The sequence below is a fragment of the Manis javanica genome, chromosome 8 (genome assembly GCF_040802235.1).
Source record: "Manis javanica isolate MJ-LG chromosome 8, MJ_LKY, whole genome shotgun sequence".
Taxonomy (NCBI): domain Eukaryota; kingdom Metazoa; phylum Chordata; class Mammalia; order Pholidota; family Manidae; genus Manis; species Manis javanica.
In genome coordinates, this window is record NC_133163.1 from 89,102,087 (window position 1) to 89,121,794 (window position 19,708).

General features: G+C 39.4%; 1 long non-coding RNA gene across 2 annotated transcripts in view; it reads right to left on the reverse strand.

Annotated features, from left to right (window-relative positions):
• Positions 1-6,837: 6,837 nt before the first annotated feature.
• LOC118972440 (uncharacterized) overlaps positions 6,838-19,708 on the reverse strand; it is a 96,075-nt gene continuing 83,204 nt past the window's right edge. For both annotated transcript variants that reach the window (XR_005061419.2, XR_005061420.2), the window contains one exon: positions 6,838-7,527. This is a non-coding gene — a long non-coding RNA (uncharacterized lncRNA). The remainder of the gene's footprint in view (positions 7,528-19,708) is intronic.

Here is a 19,708-nt window from a genome sequence, read left to right on the forward strand (position 1 = left end):
GGCTTTAGATTTGTGGTTACCAAAGGTTCAAGTTAACTTCCTTACTATATAAGAGTCTAACTTAACTCACTTAATATGCTATTACAAACAGAATCTAAAGGTTCTTTTTTTCTCCTCCTTTTTCTTCCTCATCCATTCTTTATATATTAGGTATCATATTCTGTACTCTTTGTGTATCCCTTGATTGGCTTTGGGGATAATTTTGCGTTTGCTTAGCAACTCCCTATTAGTTGCATGAAATATCTTTTTCCATCCTTTAACTTTTAGTTAGTGTATGTCTTTGGGTTTAAAATGAGTCTCTGGTGGTTTTATTACCTCTGGTGACAGCTGTTAAACCTTACAAACACTTCCATCTATAGCAGTCCCTCAAAATAGACTGCAGAGATGGTTTGTGGGAGGTAAATTCTCTCAGCTTTTATCTGTCTGGAAATTGTTTAATCTCTCCTTTAAATTTAAATGATAATCTTGAAGGATAAAGTATTCTTGGTTTGAGTCCCTTCTGCTTCATTGCATTAAATACATCATGCCACTCCCTTCTGGCCTGTAATGTTTCTGCTGAGAAGTCTGATGATAGCGTGATGGGCTTTCCTTTGTATGTAATCTTATTTCTCTCTCTGTTTGCTTTTAATAGTCTGTCCTTATCCTTGATCTTTGCCATTTTAATTACTATATGTCTTGGTGTTGTCTTTCTTGGGTCCCTTGTGTTTGGAGATCTGTGTACCTTCATTGCCTGAGAGACTATCTCCTTCCCCAGGTTGAGGAAATTTTCAGCAATTACCTCCTCAAAGACACTTTCTTTCCCTTTTCTCTCTTTTCTTCTTCTGGTACTCCTATAATGCAAATATTGTTCCATTCGGATTGGTCACACAGTTCTCTCAACATTCTTTCATTCTTAGAGATCCTTTTTTCCTCTCTGTGCCTCAGCTTCTTTGTATTCCTCTTCCCTAATTTCTATTTATCATCTCCTCCACCATATCTAATCTGCTTTTAATACCCTCCAGTGTGCTCTTCAACAATTGGATCTCTGACTGAAATTCATTCCTGAGATCTTGAATATTTTTCTGTACCTCCAAGAACATGTTAATGACTTTTATTTTTAAATCCCTTTCAGGAAGATTCATGAGGTTGATTTCATTTGAATCTTTCTCAGGGGTTGTATTCATAATTTTACTTTGAACCAGGTTTCTTTGGTGTTTCATATTTGTATATGGCACCCTGTAGTGCCCAGAAGCTCTACTTTCTGGAGCTGCTCAGCCCCTGAAGCAATGTCGGCAGTCACAGGGGAGTGGTATTGGTGTTGGGGGGAGGAAAGAGCTGTTTCCAGCCTCTTAGCTGCTATGACAGCCTCCACTGTCAGAACCAGTCAGCTGAGCACACAGGTATAAGCATCTATGCTTTGTGTTTGTAGTTGCTATAGACAGGGCTTCCCTCTGGCTAGCCTAATGTCAGGGTAGGGTTTGCTGGTTTGTAAGCCAGGTGTGGCTGGCTGGCAGAAAGGTGAAGTAGGCTGCATATCACAGAGGGGGTCCTTGGAGCTGTGTAGCTAGCCAGGGAGCTGGAGCACCTGAAGATTGAGAAAGTTCCCAACCTGCTGGGCAGAGTGCACCAGGACAATTTTGTCTACCTGTCCTTTCTCCTGAGCAGTAAGCTCTGTGCAATCCTTGCCCCTTTAGCAGCCCTCTTGATGTTAGGAAGTTTCTCATACTGCCTGCCTTTCTTTTGTCTCAGAGCATCCAGATATGGATCCCTGCTTTCCACAAGTGGCTGGAATCTCAGTCTCTCCAGGTATTCTGCCTGCCTTAGCTTTCCAACTCCCTAATCATGAGAGTATCATGAAAGCACCATGAAATGTAGTTTTGTGCTCCCAGAACAGATCTCTGCAGTCCCAGGCCTCCACTCCCTCCCTTCTCTGTTTCTCTTCCTCCAGCTGGTGAGCTGAGGTTGGAGAAGGGCTTGGGTCCCACTGGGCCACAGCTTTGGTACGTTACCCTGTTCTGTGAAGTTTATTCTTTTCTTCAGGTGTATGCAGTTTGGCACAGCCCTCTTTCCTGTTGCTTTTTCAGGATTAGTCATATTAATCATATTTTCATATTATATGCGGTTTTAGGAGGAAGCCTCTGTCTCACCTCTCACACCACCATCTTTAATCCCAGTCAGAGCCTATTCTTTCTTAATAAAGAATTTTTACTCTTATCAATGGGAATTTGTGCCTGCTGTAAACCAGTCTATCCTGATCTGGAGGCAAAGATTTCTTTGTTTCTGCTGCCACCACCCAGTGACAGTTCCATGGGCTCATTCCAGTCCTGTTTCTGCAGCCTCGGTGGATTCAAAAGGATTGGAGCAGCATTCTCTGCTGTTGAGCCTAACGGCATTGTGGCCCCAGGGCCTTGGAATGGTGCTTCTTCTCGTGCCTTTGTCTGTCCCTTGCGACAGGGCCAGCCCACTGGCTGAAGGTTCCCAACTTCTTATCTCCTTTGAGGGAGACCTGGTGATCTTCCCTTTGGGTGTAACGATGTGATAGGGTCTTATTTAACTTTAGGGCTTGTTTATTCATTCACCTTCAACAATTAATGGGGGTTTTGTTTATCATTTTCTAATATATTTGACTAAATTTTTACACAGGTGTGATAGGGTTATGACTGGTAACTTCATGATTTGGATGCTAATTGAAGTAAAGAAATATAAACTAACTTTCTTACTCATTAACTATGGGTATGCTACAAAACTATGTTGAGTCTGTTGGATAATGGTGTCAAATTAAAAAAAATTCCAATAAGCTATGGTGATAGACTTAAGCTGGTAGAATGAATATGGACTCCTACATAAGGATACCCCCCTGCCCCAAAACACACAAAAAAAACACTTTGGCTAAGAACAAGATAGAGGAATATGGCTTAAACACAGACTTCTGTGTTTATTTACCACAAACCATAAGTGAATCCTAAAGATGACGGAGCTGCTAAAAATAAGGTATTAGCATTTTAGGCTCTTCTAATACTAGTGTGGGACTCAGGTTAGTTCTACTTTTCTTGGTCACACCACATCTACATTATTCCAGTTTTGTATTTAATTCTTAAAGTGGGTATGGGTAAACAAGGACTCATGTATGGACAGTGAGAAGCTCAAATGAAAATTTTAGACTGGAAAAGAGACTTATTCTTTAATAGCCTAATTAAATATTGGAAATGTTGCCATGTAGACTTACTTTGTACATGTCTAGAGGACAAAATGACCCAGTCCATGCAGAGGTGTAATTTGGGACCATTGTAAGTACAGGCCTTTTCATGATTAGAGCTGCTGAATACTAAGGTGGGCTGTTCTTGAGTGCCAGAGAACTCCCTGCCATGGGAGATGTTTAAACAGAGGATGGTTGTCCCACTGTGAGGAATATTGTGACAAAATGGAATATTACAGAAGATGACCACTAGGGTTGCTTCAACTGTGAGATACTCAGCTTCAGAGTAATTCTGCAGCCCCACCTTCATGCTGTGAGAAGCATGAAACAGGGAAAAAAAAGAATCCTGGGATTGTCCTCAGCACTTAAACCCCTAAGGGGACTAAGTGGATCAAAGGGAAGAGAGAGGAATACTGGTTCTCATTTCCTTTTTCTTTTTTAAGTAACAGACTCTTGCCTCTCGCCTTTACAGAGATTGAATGCTATATAGATCCCAATTTAGAAAATAAAGAGCTAATTAGAATGGCCAGGTCTGGAGGTCGCTCCAGGTGACCTGGACCCCCACCTTCTTGGATGCCTCATGCTCAGAGGCCCTTGTGGTGTCTCCATGGAACCTAGGGTTTCCTGGAATTCAGTGTGAAACCACTAATAGGAAGCTTTACAGAAATCTCTTGGATTTGTGAGAAAGAGGAAATTGGGAAATTCTGGGAAAACACTGTCCAGTGTCTTTACCCCATTAAATGCACTGTGTCCACATAAGGAAATCCAGGAACAATAGAAAAGTGCCGAGGAACTTCCCCAGCTCAATTCCCTTCTCCCTATTCTGAAGTGCCTCATTTATTGAGTCTCCTTATTTCTCCATTTTGGCTCCCGGTCTTAGATCTTTCTTTCCCCCACTTAGTGGCCTGTATGTGTCAGCTTTTACATATAACATGGCTTCTATTTGCTGGTTATATGCAGCTGGGTCCACTCTTCATCAGTCCCCACTCACCAGGAGAGAGGAATAGCAGCAAACGGTACAGTGCCCAAGAGCAGGAGACCTAAATGTTGGAGTCTGCTGTCTAAAATGAGAGATCTGGCCACCCCAGGGTAAGCTGTCTAGGAGGCGGTTCTTGAGGAAGAATCTGTGGCAGAAGCTGTAGCTGGGAACTCTGTCTCCTCCTTCTTGGTCCCTTCCACCCTACACATAGGGAACACTTTTGGTCATGGGGAGGTAGGGACAAACTGGCATGTTGACATGTGCCATCTGTAGCAGTCAGAGTCCAGCACATTCAATTTGGGTTATTTGAAGAGTTTAATAAAAGTGTGGGAAGAATTTAGGAAAGGCAACAAGGGGCAAGAAAAGGACTGGTTGGAATCCAGACAGAAAGAACCATATGGATAAAGCTGCCCAACAGGAGCTATGGCCTCCTGTAGAGCAACAAAGCCAAATGACAGCAACCATCAGAAATGGAGCTAGAGGAGCAATACTCTGATTTCACTTCCCTCCTGCCTTCTGCCCTTTTGCAAGAGCCTGCCTTTGTGTGTACACAATAGGAAGTCAGGTATCAATAGAATCCCTTGATGAAATCCATATATGTCAGCCTCCTGGTTTTGTAGCAGGGGAGAGTGAACCTGAAGGGGCAAATGGAAGATACTCAGCAGACCAAACATCAATATCCAGGCCAAACTTTGTGCTTTAGCTTTGAGGAGAACATCACATTCGTACCACCTCACTTTTATACACAGCTCAGTTGTAATCATGTGTTTTACTAGTGGTTATGCAATGTCAGTAGAAAAAGAATTCCTTGAAGTCTTTTTTATTTTTTTTTATTTTTGTGGGTTAATATTGAAGTTAATGCTGAGCATTTCTGCAACTGTTCTCTGGAAAGTGAGGCTGAGCCATTTCAGGATGTTTGCCTGTGCCTCCAGTTTGACATTTGCCTCTCTGGTCTTCTAGGCAGAGCTTTCAGGATCTGAGGTATAAAGCTGACTAGAACTCCACCACTGAGAGCATTCTTTCTGCTTTAAAATTGACCCCAAAGGTGATAAGCAAATAACAATTGGCCTGGACTTTATAACCTCATTCTGTTCCATTGTCTCATTTGTAGGTGAAATCCATTTAATTCTCCAGCTTGGCAAGTAGAGGTATAGGATTTTTATGTGGTTTCTAGCTCTGTATCTCCTAAGGAGTGTGATATACTTGATGCATTTTTCAAGAAGTACTTGCAAAATACATTGTCTATTTATACAGTAAACACACTCAGTTGGATGTTTTATTCAAATGAAGTTTGTGAGTGGATTATATTCTCTGGACCTAAACTATATTTACAAGTTACAGGAAATTCAATTGTAAGCTACCCCAATGGAAGTATATGAAGTTTCACTTTCCTTTTCAGCAGAACAACTAGTTTTTGAGAATTTATTACATGAGTATTCTGGTTATCATTGCTAAATAACAAACCACCCTAAAAATCACTGGCTAATATAGTAATTTCTTATTATATCTCTTTGTTCCATGTGCTGCCCGGGCCTACCTGGGAAGTCCTGTCTGAGGTGTCTTGCAGGATCGCAGTAAGTTGGCAGCTAGGAGTGGAGTCATCTGAAGGTTTTACTGGACTGGTTATGCAGGATGGCTCATAGCTGGCAGTGGATCCTGACTGACACCGAGGAGCTTGCTGGGACTGTTAACCTGATTTTTCTGCACTTAGTCTCTCCACATCCTCGGGCTTCACAGTGTGGAGACTGGGTACTACTAGTGAGTGAGTATTCTGAGAGAGCAAGGTGAATCTGCAACACTTCATATGGTTTAGCTCAGAATTCATGCAGTGTCATGAAGTGTTTTAAAAAATAGGAAGGATGTTCCAAGACACTAGGACAAGGAACTAGCATGCACAAAGGCCTAGAGGTACGTAAGAACATGGAACAACCTCAGGAGCTACAAGTATGTTGGTATTATTAGAGTCTGAAGTTCACAGGAGGATGTGGCAGAAGATGGGATGGAAACCCAAGAGTAGGCAGGACAACCAGGAATTTTGTACACTTTGCTGAGAAGTCTGATCCTTCAGATTTAAGGAAGCATGGGGTCTTTAGAGCAGATGTTTAGATATCTCTATGCGTGCCATTCAGTGAGTGGACTTAGGGGACCCCTGTTAGGACTGCACTGTATCCCAGGGGAGAGAAGCTGAGGTCTAAATGAAGACAATGCTCGAGAGGAGGGGATGAAGGGGACAGAATTAGAAATACAAATATCTAAGGCAAAGTTGGAATTCCTGGGTGACTGAGTTTCGGGAACTGAGTTCAAAGAAATCATATATTTTAATTCCCAGATTTCTGTGTAGGGCCTGAGGACCTCAGTTTCTCAATGAAGTAGTTGGTGAGGCTATCAGAGATAATCTAGGAAATTTCCTGAATTTATGAAAAACTTAATTTTCAGATTTAAAAATGACATTGAGTCTTGAGCAGAACAGCATGTGTGTGTGTGTGTGTGTGTGTGTGTGTGTGTGTGTGTGTGTGTGTGTAGCTCCTAAAAATAGCCAAGGTAAAAAGTAACAGGACAGAAGAAAACATGATTAATCCAATGTAAGTCCGGAAAGGAGCATAAGAAAGTAAACAAAAACTGCAGTAATAAAAACACAAAATACAATGGTAGGAATGAGTAAAAATAAATCAGTTATTATGGATATGAATTGCTCAAAGACATTCATTAAAAGACAGAGATTCCCAGAGTGGGTGAAAACATATTCCAACTTATAAACAAATGTGAGTGTGTTTGAATGTTTATATGCATGTGTGTGCATGTATGTATGTACATATACATACACATACATATGTATTTATATGTAGAGGAAAATGATACAGCAGGCAAATATTAATCAAAATAAAATTGGGGTAATTATATTAACGTTACTGCTATATCAATGTCAGAATAGATTCAAAATGAAAGCTGTTATTAGTGATACAATATCATTCTATAATGATACAAAAATAGTTCATCAAGACTTGATATTTTGAATCTGCATGCATCAAACATATATGAACTCCAAATTGACAAAAATTAGAGAAATTAACAGGTATATATTAATCAAAATATTTTTAACATGCATTTGTCAGAAATTAATGTATTAAGTAAATAATAGGTTGATTAAGAACTAGAAAAATTTGACCACCACAATTAACAAACCATATTTGTGAGGTTAGGATCGGTGATACTGCAGTAACATTTTAACCACAAAATTTAAATGATTTAATAGACAGGGTTTATTTCTCACTTGGAGTTTGGTCCGAAAAAGCCTGGGGCTTATGGTGGCTATAGGCTAATGGTGGCTTATGATCTTTTAGCTCCATCACCTGGGACAAGCGGCCTTCTTTCACTGCAGAAAGGGAAGGAGAGAGCAGAGATTTATGCATGGCTTTTCACCGCCTCAGCCTGGAAGAGACACATGGAGCTTCCACTCATATTCCATTGACTAGACCAAGTTATACAGTCCTGACTAGCAGCAAAGGACATGAAGAAAGAGGGAGGGATAGATGCCTGATTATTAGCTCAGTCAAACGGAAACAAATAGAGTATTGCACCCATATTGCACACATTGTAATTTTGTTTTTCAAAACTGACCATATGCAAAAAATTTTATAGAATTAATATTCATCTGATTTTCCAATTTGAAAAATAATTAGCACAAAGTGACTCATGTGTCACAGTAGGAACCATAATGGAAATAAATATTTAGAGCTGAATACTTTTTTAAAGATTATAATATTTGTAGTATTCAGTTAATTAATTTTTAATAAGCATATATAAAATATATATACACACATACATATATACACACACACACACATATATATGTGTATATTAATACATATGTAAAGGATCCCATTTAAAGTACTAGTGAAACTTATTAAGTTTGTAATAGGGGAATTTTGGAAGCTGATTAAATGTGAATGAATGGATGATAATTAGATTGTTTGCATAATCATACATTTGGATACAATACAACACCTTATGTGAAAGAAATGACTATCAACATTGGAAAAACAGTTACCTGGAAGAGTTTTTGAGTAAAAAATGTCAAGTATCAGAATATTTGTGTAATGATACTATTTTGTAAATTAAAAAATGCACAAAATAGTGCTACTTACTTCAAGTGGATCTATACATATTTTGTGAAAGTATAAAACATGTATAGAAAAAGTATTTATACCAACTTCAGTATGAGAGGGAGAAAGGAAAATAGATTAGGTATTGAAAGATTCAACAGTGATTTATTTGAAGAAAGGTCTGAAGCAAATTATACAAAGTCGTAACGTTTTCTAAATCTGGGTGATAGGTAGCTAGCTGTCTGTTTTACTAGCCTCTTATGTTTAACTCACTGCTTTAATATTTTCAAAAATTTAAAAAGTGAACAGAAAGTGGAGAAATGTAGGGAAAGTACAGTGTCAGCGCTCTGGGGAAGTTTGACCATGAATAACAGCAGAGAAATGCTGTACTTTCTAAATGGGAAGGTGCTGGAAGATGAAGCCAATGCACAGCTGCCTCAAATGCCTAAGTTTTCTGGGACTTCTTGTGACTGCTGTATTCTAGCTGCAGAGATGACCTGGCTGCAGTATCTTTCAGCTGCTTTTAATCATCAGAGTTATGGATACTGTGCATTTATTTAACACTCACAATGAGAAAATGCAAGCAGTTATGTTTTCCTTTGAGCCATTTTAAAATAGAAAAAAAATGATTTTCTGAATCATGTAAGAACTATTAAATCATGATTGGTAGAAGTAAAGTGATTATTGTATTGTATTCTTTAAAAGTTAACAATTCCTTAGTCATTCCCAGAACAGTCCTGTTTTCTCAATACTTGAGTTTACGGGAATGTCATCTTGTTTGAAGGGACTTGATGGTTCCTGCATTTGCTTTTGTTTTGATTATTGCCTTGATGAGCTCTAAATCAGAACTAATTAGGAGGAATCTGGGAGAAAGCTCTTACTCTAAATATGAAAAAGAAAATGTGCTTATGCTATTAATTAGAGAGTAAGTTAATATAATCTTTTTGGCAGGACAATTCAGCAGTTCTGATTAAAAACTAAAATGTATATGACACTTAACCAAGGATTTCTATTTCTGGAAATCTAACCTTTGGAGATTTTTTTTTTTTGAGAGGGCATCTCTCATATTTATTGATCAAATGGTTGTTAACAGTTAACAACAATAAAATTCTGTACAGGGGACTCAATGCACAATCATTAATCCACCCCTAGCCTAATTCTCATCAGTCTTGGATCTTCTGAAGCACAACGAACAAGTTCTTACATGGTGTACAAATTCTTACATAGTGAATAAGTTTTTACATGGTGAACAGTACAGGGCAGTCGTCACAGAAACTTTCAGTTTTGATCACGCATTATGAACTATAAACAATCAGGTCAAATATGAATATTTGTTTGATTTTTATACTTGATTTATATAGAATCACTACTTTCTTTACATCTATCACACAGTAAAATGAATGAGAACATGGCAGACATGTAGAAAATGAGAGAAAAACAAAAAGGGGTGCCTCCTTGTTTTTGTGGGAAGGTCATTTCCTGTCCACACATAACCCCATCCTTCAGTCAGAGGCCTTTGTACAAGTGGGATTTTTCAAGGGTCTACTTCCTTTCATACTTTTAAAGGCAAATAAAAAATACAGAACTTTAACTTCCCTTTTGTCTAGCAGATGAGGGAACTCTGCCAGTTGTGCTGGGTTTCAAAATACAGGTGTTTAGGGTAAAGATCAATGTCTTACCTCTAACAGGTATCAGAGGCCTTATGTATTAGTCAAGACTTGAAGGCACCCACGATTTCCAGAAGCTTTCAGCTGTACAGAAAATGGAGCATAAGCCATTGTGCTCTGTAGAAGTCCCCTTGTGCATGGTTAAGGTTTTCCTTGGTCTGCGTGTGGAAATAACTCTCGCATTGGAATGAGGACTGATGTGAATCCACGGGTGCGCCCTTTCAGGAGATAAGTTTCCTGGCTGTTCTTAGGTGTGATTTAAAAGTGGAACATCTCACTGCTGACCTGGATCCCATGGTCATTGCAGGGGTTGTTGAACTAGGGAGTTTTCTCAGAGTGTCTTTTAAAAAATTTTTTTGAAGGTCCTTTAGAAAGTAATAGAAATACATCTCTTTGGGTAGCTGAGAAGTCACAATGTGTCTTCATCTCCTTCCTTGTGCTGTCAAATAGTGCAAGCGTGCATGGCTGTCCTGTAGTCCTCACTATGACTTCTGTGTTGTCATATAACATTAGAACATAGAATTGAATTTGATCACTGTTTCTTCATTTGAGTTCCTGTTGAGCTGATGTCAGTGGAGTCAAAAGGAAAGTATAACTTTATTCATGTTACTGTTCCCTATGAAAAAGGACTTGGGACTTCTTCCCATGTCTTGGAGGAGACCCCAGGAGGGGTCCCATATTTTTTCTGTTTATTCTTATATAGCCAAAATGTTCTGTTGCCACTCCCATTTGGTAGGAAGCCTATTCTAGTATTAATCTAAACCTTAATTCCTGAATCTTGGAAAATATCTTCTGGCCACATCTGGGTCCTGTTTGAAGACTGGAATCCTGCAAGTGATGTGTAAATGTGAGTGTAGGGGTGGTAATAGACAAGCACTTCTTACCTTTCTGTTCTTAGTCTGCTCCTGGTGACCAATGCTCATTCTTCTCTCCTGATGTGTTCCCCAGAGAAGGGCATAGAGAGAAGGGCACACGATGGTATGGCTGGCTAAGTTGTAACATGGGTATAGACTCTGAGATGTGGAGGAGACCACAATGAAACATTTCCATTTTTCTTCAGGGACCTCAGGCTTTATGCCCCTGTCACATGTAATGCCTTTCCTCAGACTTGTGTCTTAGACATCCCCCAGTCCCTAGGCCTGCTGTGCTCTTCACTTGTGTTGTTATCTTTCTTCCTTACCAGGCAGTGCTCTTGGGTGGCTTCCCACGAAGTAATCCCCAGGCTCCTCTATAAAACCACTTTTCAAAATAAGGAAACATTCTAAAGAATTGGGTGTTAGGACTTCAACATATGAGTTTTTTGTGGGGAGGCAGAGTTAAACCCATAACAGAGCTTCTGCCAAGTCTCTTGACTGAGAGAGTTTGTATTTCATGTGCAATTCAATGCAGGCTTTCAAGAATGTGCCCTTGCTATGACTTGATGATAGATGGACTCTAGCCCCTAGGGTTTGGTGCCCTACCCTGCTGTTGTGTGTCCCCTTTTCTTTTTGAGGACTGCTCTTGGGTAGTTTAATTTGGACGCAATCTCAAAGCACTCACCATTGTAGTTTTTTTTTTTGAGAGGGCATCTCTCATATTTATTGATCATATGGTTGTTAACAACAATAAAATTCTGTATAGGGGACTCAATGCACAATCATTAATCAACCCCAAGCCTAATTCTCAACAGTCTCCAATCTTCTGAAGCATAACGAACAAGTTTTTACATGGTGAACAAGTTCTTATATAGTGAATAAGTTCTTACATGGTGAACAGTGCAAGGGCAATCATCACAGAAATTTTCGGTTTTGATCACACATCATGAACTATAAACAATCAGGTCAATTATGATTATTTGTTTGATTTTTATACTTGATTTATATGTGAATCCCACATTTCTCCCCCATTATTATTATTATTATTATTATTATTATTATTATATTTTTAATAAAATGCTGAAGTGGTAGGTAGATGCAAGATAAAGGTAGAAAACATAGTTTAGTGTTGTAAGAGAGCAAATGTGGATGATCAGGTGTGTGCCTGTAGACTGTTAATCCAAGCTAGACAAGGGCAATAAAACATCCACGGATGCAGAAGATTTCTCTCAAAACAGGGCGGGTGAGGTGCTAAGCCTCACCTCTGTTGATCCCCAATTTCTCACCTGATGGCCCCCCTGTGACTGTGCCTGTCTTAGGTTGTTCCTCCCTAGAGGAATCTTACCCGTCTCTGGCTAACCAGTCATGTTCCGGGGCCATACAGGGAGATGTAAAGTTGGTAAGTGAGAGAGAAGCAATATTGTTTGAAAAGGTTAGCTTTTTACTTCTTTGCAGATTTATGCCCTGTGGCTCCTATGCCCAGCATTTGTCTTCAGATATCTTTACCACTTGGAAGAATTATGATATTCAGTAAATTCGATATGAGGCACGAATTCTATTTAAGGGTTGTAATTAGGAAGGAAGAAGAAAAGCTATAGAAGTAGCAGATGGAAGAAAACATGGGAAGATTGGTTATTTCTTTGACATATCTTCTTGTAGAGTAACTTAAGCATGTATAGGTTTTAAACTACTAATTAAATTGTGCACACACATTAACATAATAGGAATACAGTTACATAACCAAAGCAGACCTACAATTGCCAGCCATCTCCAGTGAAACCAAGAAAACCAGTTAGGCATCCTAGGCATTTGTGAAAATTTATCTATGATATGATGGATATTGTCCAACTGAACTTGAACAGTCTGAGAGAAATAAGACAAGTTAAAACAACCCATTCCTGGGAACTGTTCACTTCCCATATGTTCTTTTAACAGTAGATAGTCTGTAGTTGTAAGATTTTGGAGCGCTACAACTTGCACTTCTCCTAATTCTTGGTTGAGTTCCAACAGTATAGATCCAGTCAAATTTGTTGTTTTACTGTATGTACAGGCCAGCTTAGATATCTCCTTCTTCATTCCCATTCCCATGGCAAGTCCAGGAACTAGTGGGATGAATGCAGCTACAACTGTAGCAGCACCTGGATCTTTGTTGAGGTTTTTTGATGATCATCTTCTGGAATGACTCTTCCAGAGAGTGCTGATGTTGGAAGTTCTTCTTCATATCGTATCTTAGTTCATTTCCTGGGTAACCCAATTAGGCTTTGATCCTCTATATAAACACAAACAGACCCTTTGCCCACACTTTGATATGCCCTTTATACCATTGTGTAGAACTCATTGGAGGTCACCACACAGGAACTGCTTTTTTTTTTTTTTTTTAGAGAAAGGAATATTATCAGAAAAATGTACCTCCATAGCCGATCATCTGACACCCTTCAAGTGATCAAAATTAAGGATATTTAGAGCATGCATTAATCATTGATTTACAGTTAGTTTTATCAGTAATACCCCTTTTCTTTCTTTCTTTTTTTTGTTATCATTAATCTAAAATTATATGAAGAATATTATGTTTACTAGGATCTCCCCTATACCAGGTCCCCCCTATAAACCCCTTTACAGTCACTGTCCATCAGCATAGCAAAATGTTGTACAATCACTACTTGTCTTCTCTGTGTCATAAAGCCCTCCCTTTTCTCCCACCCCCCATTGTGCATGCTAATCTTAATACCTCCCTTCTTCATCCCCCCCTTATCCCTCCCTACCCACGCATCCTCCCGAGTCCCTTTCCCTTTGGTACCTGTTAGTCCATTCTTGGGTTCTGTGATTCTGCTGCTGTTTTGTTCCTTCAGGTTTTCCTTTGTTCTTATACTCCAAAGATGAGTGAAATCATTTGGTATTTGTCTTTCTCCACTTGGCTTATTTCACTGAGCATAATACCCTCCAGCTCCATCCATATTGCTGCAAATGGTAGGATCTGCCCTCTTCTTATGGCTGAGTAATATTCCATTGTGTATATGTACCACATCTTCTTTATCCATTCATCTACTGATGGACATTTAGGTTGCTTCCAATTCTTGGCTATTGTAAATAGTGCTGCAATAAACATAGGGGTGCATTTGTCTTTTTCAAACTTGAGTGCTGCGTTCTTAGGGTAAATTCCTAGGAGTGGAATTCCTGGGTCAAATGGTAAGTCTGTTTTGAGCATTTTGAGGAACCTCCATACTGCTTTCCACAGTGGTTGAACTAATTTACATTCCCACCAGCAGTGTAGGAGGGTTCCCCTTTCTCCACAGCCTCGCCAACATTTGTTGTTGTTTGTCTTTTGGATGGTAGCCATCCTTACTGGTGTGAGGTGATACCTCATTGTAGTTTTAATTTGCATTTCTCTGAAAATTAGCGATGTGGAGCATCTTTTCATGTGTCTGTTGGCCATCTGTATTTATTTTTTGGAGAACTGTCTATTCAGTTCCTCTGCCCATTTTTTAATTGGATTATTTGTTTTTTGTTTGTTGAGGTGTGTGAGCTCTTTATATATTTTGGACGTCAAGCCTTTATCGGATCTGTCATTTACAAATATATTCTCCCATACTGTAGGGTTCCTTTTTGTTCTATTGATGGTGTCTTTTTCTGTACAGTAGCTTTCCAGCTTAATATAGTCACACTTGTTCATTTTTGCTGTTGTTTTCCTTGCCCGGGGAGATATGTTCAAGAAGAGGTCACTCATGTTTATGTCTAAGAGGTTTTTGCCTATGTTTTTTTCCAAGAGTTTAATGGTTTCGTGACTTACATTCAGGTCTTTGATCCATTTTGAATTTACTTTTGCGTATGGGGTTAGACAATGGTCCAGTTTCATTCTCCTACATGTAGCTGTCCAGTTTTGCCAGCACCATCTGTTGAAGAGCCTGTCATTTCGCCATTGTATGTCCATGGCTCCTTTATCAAATATTAATTGACCATATATGTTTGGGTTAATGTCTGGAGTCTCTAATCTGTTCCACTGGTCTCTGGCTCTATTCTTGTGCCAGTACAAAATTGTCTTGATTACTATGGCTTTATAGTAGAGCTTGAAGTTGTGGAGTGAGATCTCCCCTACTTTATTCTTCTTTCTCAGGATTGCTTTGGCTATTCAGGGTCTTTGGTGTTTCCTTATGAATTTTTGAATTATTTGTTCCAGTTAATTGAAGAATGTGCTGGTAATTTGATAGGGATTGCATCAAATCTGTATATTACTTTGGGCAGGATGGCCATTTTGATGATATTAATTCTTCCTAGCCATGAGCATGGGATGAGTTTCCATTTGTTAGTGTCCCCTTAAATTTCTCTTAAGAGTGACTTGTAGTTTTCAGGGTATAGGTCTTTCACTTCTTTGGTTAGGTTTATTCCTAGGTATTTTATTCTTTTTGATGCAATGGTGAATGGAATTGCTTTCCTGATTTCTCTTTCTATTGGTTCATTGTTATGTATGGGAAAGCTACAGATTTCTGTGTGTTAATTTTGTATCCTGAAACTTTGCTGTATTCTGATATCAGTTCTAGTAGTTTTGTGGTGGAGTCTTTAGGGTTTTTTATGTACAATATCATGTCATCTGCAAATAGTGACAGTTTAACTTCTTCTTTACCAATATGGATTCTTTGTATTTCTTTGTTTTGTCTGATTGCTGTGGCTAGGACCTCCAGTACTATGTTAAATAGCAGTGGGGATAGTGGGCATCCCTGTCTAGATCCCAATCTCAGAGGAAAAGCTTTCAGCTTCTCACTGTTCAGTATAATGTTGGCTGTGGGTTTATCATATATGGCTTTTATTATGTTGAGGTACTTGCCCTCTATGCCCATTTTGCTGAGAGTTTTTATCATGAATGGATGTTGAATTTTGTCAAATGCTTTTTCAGCATCTATGGAGATGATCATGTGGTTTTTGTCTTTCTTTTTGTTGATGTGGTGGATGATGTTGATGGATTTTCGAATGTTGTACCATCCTTGCATCCCTGGGATGAATCCCACTTGGTCATGGTGTACGATCCTTTTGATGTATTTTTGAATTCGGTTTGCTACTATTTTGTTGAGTATTTTTCCATCTACATTCATCAGGGATATTGGTCTGTAGTTTTCTTTTTTGGTGGGGTCTTTGCCTGGTTTTGGTATTAGGGTGATGTTGGCTTCATAGAATGAGTTTGGGAGTATTCCTTCCTCTTCTCTTTTTTGAAAACTTTAAGGAGAATGGGTATTATGTCTTCCCTGTATGTCTGATAAAATTCTGAGGTAAATCCATCTGGCCCGGCGGTTTTGTTCCTGGGTAGTTTTTTGATTACCGCTTCAATTTCGTTGCTGGTAATTGGTCTGTTTAGATTTTCTATTTCTTTCTGGGTCAGTCTTGGAAGGTTGTATTTTTCTAGGAAGTTGTTCATTTCTCCTAGGTTTCCCAGCTTGTTAGCATATAGGTTTTCATAGTACTCTCTAATAATTCTTTGTATTTCTGTGGGGTCTGTCATGATTTTTCCTTTCTTGTTTCTGATTCTGTTGATTTGTGTTGACTCTCTTTTCCTCTTAATAAGTCTGGCTAGAGGCTTATCTATTTTGTTTATTTTCTCAAAGAACCAGCTCTTGGTTTCATTGATTTTTGCTATTGTTTTATTCATCTCAATTTTATTTATTTCTTCTCTGATCTTTATTATGACCCTCCTTCTGCTGACCTTAGGCCTCATTTGTTCTTCTTTTTCCAATTTTGATAATTGTGACATTAGACCGTTCATTTCGGATTGTTCTTCCTTCTTTAAATATGCCTGGATTGCTATATACTTTCCTCTTAAGACTGCTTTTGCTGTATCCCACAGTAGTTGGGGCTTTGTGTTGTTGTTGTCATTTGTTTCCATATATTGCTGGATCTCCATTTTGATTTGGTCATTGATCCATTGATTATTTAGGAGCATGTTGTTAAGCCTCCATGTGTTTGTGAGCCTTTTTGCTTTCTTTGTACAGTTTATTTCTAGTTTTATGCCTTTGTGGTCTGAAAAGTTGGTTGGTAGGATTTCAATCTTTTTGAATTTACTGAGGCTCTTTTTGTGGCCTCGTATGTGGTCTATTCTGGAGAATGTTCCATGTGCATTTGAGAATAATGTGTATCCTGTTGCTTTTGGATGTAGAGTTCTGTAGATGTCTATTAGGTCCATCTGTTCTAGTGTGTTGCTCAGTGCCTCTGTGTCCTTACTTATTTTCTGTCTGGTGGATCTGTACTTTGGAGTGAGTGGTGTGTTGAAGTCTCCCAGAATGAATGCATTGCATTCTATTTCCTCCTTTAGTTCTGTTAGTATTTGTTTCAGATATGTTGGCGCTCCTGTTTTGGGTGCATATATATTTATAATGGTTATATCCTTTCATTGGGCTGAGCCCTTTATCATTATGTAACGTCCTCCTTTATCTTTTGTTACTTTCTTTATTTTGAAGTCTGTTTTGTCTGATACTAGTATTGCAACACCTGCTTTTTTTCTCTCTGTTGTTTGCATGAAATATCTTTTTCCATCCCTTGACTTTAAGTATGTGCATGTCTTTGGGTTTGAGGTGAGTCTCTTGTAAGCAGCATATGGATCGATCTTGCTTTTTTATCCATTCTATTACTCTGTGTCTCTTGATTGGTGCATTCAGTCCATTTATATTTAAGGTGATTATTGAAAGGTATGTACTTATTGCCATTGCAGGCTTTAAGTTTGTGGTTACCAAAGGTTCAGGGTTAGCTTCTTTACTATCTTACTGTCTAACTTAACTCGCTTGTTGAGCTATTATAAACACGGTCTGATGATTCTTTATTTCTCTCCCTTCTTATTCCTCCTTCTCCCTTCTTTATATGTTGGGTGTTTTGTTCTGTGCTCTTTTTAGGAGTGCTCCCATCTAGAGCAGTCCCTGTAAGATGCCCTGTAGAGGTGGTTTGTGGGAGACAAATTCCCTCAACTTTTGCTTGTCTGGGAATTGTTTAATCCCTCCTTCATATTTAAATGATAATCGTGCTGGATACAGTAGTCTTGGTTTGAGGCCCTTCTGTTTCATTGCATTAATTATATCATGCCATTCTCTTCTGGCCTGTAGGGTTTCTGTTGAGAAGTCTGATGATAGCCTGATGGGTTTTCCTTTGTAGGTGACCTTTTTTTTCTCTCTGGCTGCCTTTAATACTTTGTCCTTGTGTTTGATCTTTGCCATTTTGATTATTATGTGTCTTGGTGTGGCCGTCCTTGAATCCCTTGTCATGGGAGTTCTGTGTACCTCTGTTGTCTGAGAGGCCATGTCCTCCCCTAGTTTGGGGAAGTTTTCAGCAATTATTTCTTCAAAGACACTTTCTATCCCTTTTTCTCTCTCTTCTTCTCTGGTACCCCTATAATGCAGATATTGTTCTGTTTTGATTGGTCACTCAGCTCTCTTAGAATTCTTTCATTCCTGGAGATCCTTTTATCTCTCTCTGCATCAGCTTCTCTGCATTCCTGTTCTCTGTTTTCTAGTCCATTAATGGTCTCTTGCATCTCATCCATTCTGTTTTGAAGTCCTTCCAGAGCTCGTTTTATTTCTGTATTCTCCTTCCTTAGTTCTTGCATATTTATCTGCAAGTCCATCAGTATGGTTATGACTTTTATTTTGAATTATTTTTCAGGAAGACTGGTTAAATCTATCTCTCCAGGTTCCTTCTCAGGGGAAGATGTAGCAGATGCCGAAGCTGTCTGGGTTAGTCTTGTCTGGATCAAATTTTTTTGTCTTTTCATGTTGATAGGTGCTATTGACTGTCAGCTGGGAGAGCCAAACTTTCCACTTGCTACTGGCCTTTCTTTACTGGGAGAACTGCAACCCCTAGTGGCTTGTGTTGGGCAATTGCGTGTAGACTGGGTCTTTGTGTCTTGCCCGGCTGGTATGGAGGAAGCTCCCTTGCTGAGGGTGTGGCCAGCCACGGGCTGCTTCTCTGCTATTGCCATGCCCCAGAGGGGTAATGGACAGGGGGCTGTTTGGCTGTTTACCTCTGTGAGGGGTCTCAGAGCTGTTGCCCAGGGGGTTAGTGTGCCCGGGTTTCCCTGGAATTTCCAGCTTCTGGACTGTGACCTGGATTGTTTCCGTCCAGCTGTTGCATCCCTGTCCCTTTAAGACTTCAAAAAGCACTTGCTTTTCTTTGTCACAGGGGCATCAGCTTTGGGACCCGCTCAGAGGTCTTGCTGCCCTGTTTTCCTACTTTCCAGCCCTCCATGCATGCACTGTGTCTGTGCTCTGGTGCGTATGGCTAGGGCTGGGTGTTTAGCAGTCCTGGGCTCCCTCTCCCTCCCCGCTCCGACTCCTCTCCTCCTGCCCGGAGCTGGGGTGAGGGGCACTCGGGTCCCGCCAGGCCGGGGCTTGTATCTTACCCCTTTCACCAGGCGCTGGGCTCTCGCACATGTGGATGTAGTCTGGCTGTTGTCCTGTGTCTTCTGGTCTCTCTTTTAGGATTAGTTGTATTTGTTGTATTTTCAAAAATATATATGTTTTGGGGAGGAGATTCCCACTGTCCTACTCACACCGCTATCTTGGCTCCGCCTCCCTTCGGAGATATTTTTATATGTGCACAAAGCTTGGGTAAAGGAAGTTCATTGTAATACTGTGGTGAACATCCTTGAACATGTAATTGTTCTTATGCTCAAGTATATAGTAGTAGTAACTTGGAACTAGGGCAAATGAGCATCAATAAGGGAATAGAAGCATACACTGTGGAACATCCATGCTATGTAATACTTCGGTAGTTAAAAATAAATAAGGTAGATCTTTCAATATAGAGATACAAGTTCAACCTCTAAGATACATTTAAGTGAGAAGAAAGTTATAAATACCTATAATATGATCCCATTAATATTAAATAAATCCCAAAACCATGTATGTGCAAATATAAAAAACACACGTGTGTAAATTTATGGAAAAGTTTACTGCCCAAAC